Source organism: Sinocyclocheilus grahami, unplaced genomic scaffold (genome assembly GCF_001515645.1).
Source record: "Sinocyclocheilus grahami isolate Dianchi unplaced genomic scaffold, SAMN03320097.WGS_v1.1 scaffold194.1, whole genome shotgun sequence".
Taxonomy (NCBI): Eukaryota; Metazoa; Chordata; class Actinopteri; order Cypriniformes; family Cyprinidae; genus Sinocyclocheilus; species Sinocyclocheilus grahami.
The window spans coordinates 66,098-72,680 of NW_015505373.1; the positions used below are offsets into that span (position 1 = coordinate 66,098).

Consider the following 6,583-nt stretch of genomic DNA (forward strand, 5'->3'; position numbering starts at 1 on the left):
AGGGGTCATATGATGCGATTGCAATTTTTCCTTTCTCTTTGGAGTGTTACAAGCTCTTGGTGCATAAAGAAGATCTGTAAAGTTGCAAAGACTAAAGTCTCAAATCCAAAGAGATATTCTTTATAAAAGTTAAGAGTCAACCACGCCTACTTAAAACGCCTCATTCTAACACGCCTCCACATATCTGCCTCACTATGTGGGAAGATTTGCATAACACCGCCCAAATGTTCACACAAAGAAAAAGGCGTAACTTTGATTCTCGCTATTGTATTGTTGCTGCCGCCGCCATGTCGTGAAAGCGCTGTGTTTCGTTGTGAAAGCGAAACTACTTTGTTTGGCCTTCCAAAAGAGGACGATATCCACTTTCACCGTGGAAGAAAAGCGGAGTCCAGCCCGGGGTCGTCACATGTGGTTGCCGCAAGCTTTGCCGACGCTCCTTCGTCGAATCCGTCGGCCGCGCTGTTCTCAAGCCTGCCCGCCCGCCTCTGCTCACTCAAGCCGGCCTCCGCTCACTCTAGCCCGCCGTGTGTTTCGTTGTGAAAGCGAAACTACTTTCTTTGGCCTTCCAAAAGAGGACACGACTAGAAATCAGTGGTTAAGTTGTAAGCCCGCATAAACACATTTTACCAAATACACAAAATAATGTTCTTTTTAGCAACATCATATGACCCCTTTAATACGCCACTCTGAAATATGAGTGGACTTGGGGGGCACCCCTGGACTGTCTCACTCCTTTCCCTCAGAGAACCAAGGTTACACTGGGTAACCAGACATTTTCTTTTGGTTAAGTCACTTGGCACATACCACTCTATAGGAGGAGCTTCCTTTCCTGCACACTTGTATTATGCTATAGCTTTGATGATCCAATGTGAAAATCTCTGCTTAGAGACACACAATAACTGCCGACACCGTCTGAAATCTCAAATTCTGTCCAAGTAAATGTGCAAAACACATAAAGGGCAGAGGGCATGTAGCCTCTGATGTTACTGGGATAAAAAGCAAAATAACATTTAACATGTATGACCTTTTATACATTTTACATAATTTGTATACATTTTATCAGTTCATGAATTATCTGGGAATTTAACCCAGGTAGCCAAAAGAGTAAACATAAGTTGGTGTCAAATATAAATTCCGCATTCAGTCACAGAGTGACCTCTAAGCGATTCTGAGCCACACCTTGCAATGAACTCAGTGAAAGGGGAGTGGCTCGACAATATATGGAGCTCTCCTACGTGCCTGGCTGATACTAAAGTGGGCAAGAGAGCTGTCTTATATAAGATTCTCAAATCTACTTCCAGCAATCTGCAGATATTGTTAATAGATACATTTTAAAGGCAGAAAAGGCCTTGCCCTGCTGAAGAAGTTCCTGTCGAAATGTGTACTATTGGACATTATACTATACTTAAGACTTTTATTGGATCTTTATACTGTGCTTCTTGCACCATGAAACAAATGTATTCCACTTCATTTTGTACACAGTAACGGAAGTTGTAGCGCTCTGAATAGTGTCACTGACTTTCTGCAGCAGAATTACACACCCATTCAAAAGTAAGGTTTTTAATGTTGTTGTTTTTTAAAGAAACCTCTTATGCTCATCAAGGTTACATTTATTTGATCAAAAATGCAAAACAAGTAATATTGTCAAATATTATTACAATTTAAAATAATGGCTTTCTATTTTTATATATTTTAATATATAATTTTTTCCCGATACCCCCCCCCCTATCTTTCCCACTTCGCTTCCTGTCTGCACTCCACTGTTGTATTATAATAAAGGCAAAAGACAAAAATGTAATCTTTTACTCTTCACGAAATAAACATGAATTAAGGCATGAATAAAGGCATCAGAAGAATGAAAGCATCTGAAGGCATGTTGACAGAAACAGTACAGCATAATGAAACAAACTGTTTTATCACTGTTTTTAATGTTAAACGTATAAAGAATAAACGGTTGGATGCCACAGACTTTTTTGCAGAGTGGAATTTTTACAATAATTAACTTTATTCACGCAATATACCACATTCTAAAAATATTTCCCCCGTGGCGCCAACAATGTTTGTGATTTTGACCTTTATGCTCAAAATACTATGCCATTAATCTCATAATGCTACGATTTTATTCTTATGAAAAAATTAAGACTTTTCGGCACCGATAACCTTGTGGGCAGTGCGTCGACACACAGTGCCATTGCGCTCCCGAGTTCGAATCCCAGCTTGAGGACCTTTCCCGATCCCGGCCCCTCTCTCTCCCACTTCGCTTTCTGTCAACACGGATCTTTCCAATCGAAATAAAGTGAAAAACGGCAACAACAAAAAAAGAATATATATATATATATATATATATATATATATTAAGACTTCAATCTCATATTGCTATAACTTAATTCTCATAATTTTGACTTTAATGTCAAAATATTATGACTTTAATCACCCAATCTTAGATTTATCTTTTTTTATTTTTTTTATTTTACGTGGCACTAAAACGCAGTTGTACCATAGGTACAGCCATCTCTCTAGACCCAAACTTTATGTATAATACCTAAGTTTGGTCATGAGGTCTTGTTGAGTTGTTCCATTCTGAAACAATTTTACATTTTAGTGAACTAGAAACACATTGTTAGCGTACTGTTTTCAAAAATTTCATCAGATAATCTAAAATGTATTTCATTTGTTTAAAAAAAGAGCATATATTATTCTATCAAGATGAAGTGTACTTTTAAGGGTCTAATTTTGTCATTTTCAAGTCTGTAATTTTTAAGAGCTGTTATAACATGTTTTATCATCAAGAGCATAACAGGCCAACAAAGATTTAAAAAAAAAAGAAAAAAGTTTTTATCAGGAAAATGAGTATGTCCGTCTGCCTCTGCTGTTCCTGGAAAAATCTGATTTGATCTTTTCCTTCAGGCAGTTTCTGTTTGTTCAACATGTGTCAATGTGTTTTAACATGTACAGTTGTTCTCAGGAAATGAATTTCCCCTTGAAAAAGTGTGTGTGTGTGTGTGTGTGTGTGTGTGTGTGTGTGAGAGAGAGAGAGAGAGAGACAGAGAGAGAGAGAGAGAGAGAGACAGAGAGAGAGAGAACAGGATTTTTACATTTACCATTTACAAATTGATTCTGGCCCTTTGCTGATTTTTTCACACATTCATTTTAATAATATTATTGCTCACACTTTATTCAAGAGATACCTTAGGAGAGATGTGTTATTAATTGGACAGGCAATGGCTTTCTTGTTACATGACAAAAACAGCTGACATCTATGCAAAACTCCTTAAAAAAAAGTCTAACACAGTGAAAGAATAAGCCTACACACAATATCCAAAGGAAAAAATTTATATTCTGTCATCATGGACCATCTTGGGATGCTGGTGCTGTTATGTTGGTCCACAGCATGGGATGCTGGCATGCTAGATGACCAGCATATGTCGTCTTTTGGATGCTGGTATAATCCCAGCAACACCCAACAAACGGTGTGTCTACAAAAGTTGCTGAAGTCTGTTTGAACATGATGCTCCTGATTACAATGACATTGTGCTTTATTCGTTTTACTTAGTTTACTATGTTTGGGGATTAGGCTGTCGGCTGGATTTTGACACATCAAACATGTTTGAAACATATTAATCTTAGAAGAGATGTATTGAAATCATTCTGCATGAAAAAATATATATAAACTATATAACTATATATACAGTGGGTACGGAAAGTATTCAGACCCCCTTAAATTTTTCACTCTTTGTTATATTGCAGCCATTTGCTAAAATCATTTAAGTATTTTTTTCCCTCATTAATGTACACACAGCACCCCATATTGACAGAAAAACACAGAATTGTTGACATTTTTGCAGATTTATATAAAAAGAAAAACTGAAATATCACATGGTCCTAAGTATTCAGACCCTTTGCTGTGACACTCATATATTTAACTCAGGTGCTGTCCATTTCTTCTGATCATCCTTGAGATGGTTCTACACCTTCATTTGAGTCCAGCTGTGTTTGATTATACTGATTGGACTTGATTAGCAAAGCCGACCTAATTATAAATGTGAAAATACATTGTAAGATTAATTCATGGTGCTCAAACACGTTTAAAAACAGAGCGGTTGCAGCAAGAAAGTTTCCAGTTGAAAGCGAGTCTATTAGTGCAGCTGGCCTCTTTATTTCCCTCTCATGCATGCTCAGATTCCATACAGTCAGACATTTCCGTACATTTCCGTGAATGTTTCCAGGCCCAGACAGAGGCCCATTTGTATGCAGTAAGATCAGAACTGTGTCCCGTTTAACCATTTAACTGTGTGTATGTGTGTGTGCATATGTGTGCGTGTCTGACTGAGGTCAGAACTAATTAAAAGTATTGCACCATTCCTGTCAGTTTAGAGACATGTGTATGGATTTAATTATTTGTTTGAATTTTCTACATAAGGGTATACAGCAGCCTCTTTACATAAACAATTGAAACTCCAAGGAATGTATCATTCATAATTCCTGACCATCCATATGCAACGCAGATGAAATGAAACTGCACATATGCACGCATTTGGCTTACATTTGACTAAAGACGTACTTCTACTGTTCTCAAACATGCCAGGATTATTAAGGGGTGAACAATGTTCCAGCTTGAATTCAATGTGTGGTCACAGTTGTGTGTATGGCTTTAAATGTGGCTCATTCAATCAGAAGCTGACTCACTTGATCAACCAAAACAACACTGTTCTCTCATAGGGTTAGCTAGTCTGTGACGTCATTATGTCTATGCAGGTATGACACAAGGTCAGTGGATCCTACACTGTCTCTCATCTCTCATTCTTCTTGGCAAAAACCTTGTGAAATTCATTCTCTCCATCTTCTTCATAAAAACAAATGTGAGTAAAAGTCAACATTAAATCTGTTCATTATATAAATGCATGTCTCTTCATAAGACTTGGATTAAACTGCTTGATTCACATGGATTTATTTGTTTTAGCTCATTACAAGTTTTGGGTGAATCAACTTTTAATAGCGGAACAAATATCTAATTTAATTAAAATTATCTTCACTTTGTGTTCCTTAGATGAACGAACGTCTTACAGTTTTGCAATGACATGAGGGTGAGTAACTGATGACCGAATTTTCATTTTAGATGAACTAACCCAAACGAATGAGAATGTTTTCATTTGTCTCATTTCACAGCAGGCTCTTTTTTTAAATTATTCCCAACATGATGCCAGTTTAGCAATAATAGTTTTGCCATATGCCAGTTATAATAATACGTTTTATATACAGATAATATACAGCAAGCACAATTACCATGCTGAAGCAGACTGTTGCAACTGTGGTTGCACTGGTTCATGGTTCACTTTCTTCTGCCTTGGGATCTGACTCAGACTCAAACACATATAGGCTCTGGCCACATAGAGTGCTGGCCATCTCCAGCATCAAAACACGTCAGGCATGGCATTGAGGAGAGCGTGGATAAGGCACGATGAAGTTCGCCAATCACAGCATTGGGCATTTACTTGCATTTCTGAAAAAGGTAACGCCCCGTGAGTGCAAACTTTATAAGCTAACCTCTAGAAATATACAGTAGGCCTAGGTAAAGAACTGAAAATGCATTTCATGACCCCTTTAAAATTTAGAATTTTGAAACATATTTGTAATTCTTCTGATCTGCTCATATTCAAAGTGAAACAAAGTGAAACTGTGCAGTTGTTTCACCTATTTCTACGTGATCTTACCGTTAAAATTACGATCATTTGTCTAACCTAAAAACGGGTAATTTAGTCGTACCACATATAGCACATATCAGGTTACCTGACAAAATATTAGACATGCATTTCATGACCCCTTTAAAATTTAGAATTTTGAAACATATTTGTAATTCTTCTGATCTGCTCATATTCAAAGTGAAACTGTGCAGTTGTTTCACCTATTTCTACGTGATCTTACCGTTAAAATTACGATCATTTGTCTAACCTAAAAACGGGTAATTTAGTCGTACCACATATAGCACATATCAGGTTACCTGACAAAATATTAGATGGTGTAGACCCGTGCAGCATCATTCGTGTCTTAAGACATATAAATGATGGCATCTTTAGAATGGAGTATGAATCTTTATGGGAAAAGCCTCTGCCGTCCAGGGTTGCGCTATAGACGTGCTGCAGTCGCTTCCCATTTTCTGTAGGCTACTATGTGTATACGTCCTTTAGCGCAACGCTTTCCCCAGCGCAACGACATTAAAATAAACCGTAACATCTCTAATTAAGCATTTTCATCGGAACATTTACGCTTCATGAGAGAAGTCAAGTCGAAAGAGTTTACTGCGCAAGCAGCTGTCATGGTCATGAACCATCTTATTACAGTCGCGCTCGCATACACACGTAGGCTATTTTCATTAATATTTAACAATGCGTTCTCAGAGAGGAGTAAATGAAACATTCGTACCTGTGAGACTGTAGCTGTTGCAGTTCAGTCGTTAGCGTCGTTCATTCATTTGTCTTTTGAATTTCCTCCAGTGCCCGTGAAAACATTGCGACACAAATACAGAGCCTAGGTTCGTTCGTTCGTTCGTTCTAGAGAGAGAGGGGGGGGGGGGGGGGAGCGGAAG

At 37.8% G+C, this 6,583-nt stretch overlaps 1 protein-coding gene across 3 annotated transcripts in view; it reads right to left on the reverse strand.

Annotated features, from left to right (window-relative positions):
• The window catches only part of LOC107594957 (proline-rich transmembrane protein 3-like), a 15,670-nt gene extending 9,130 nt beyond the window's left edge, over positions 1-6,540 (reverse strand). For 2 of the 3 annotated variants that reach the window (XM_016285189.1, XM_016285187.1), the window contains exon 1: positions 6,421-6,540. The gene's annotated coding sequence lies outside the window, so the exon portion shown is untranslated. Of the gene's footprint in view, positions 1-5,283; positions 5,501-6,420 lie in introns of all 3 variants that reach the window. The other variant, XM_016285188.1, reaches the window with a different exon arrangement.
• Between the last annotated feature and the right edge of the window lie 43 nt (positions 6,541-6,583).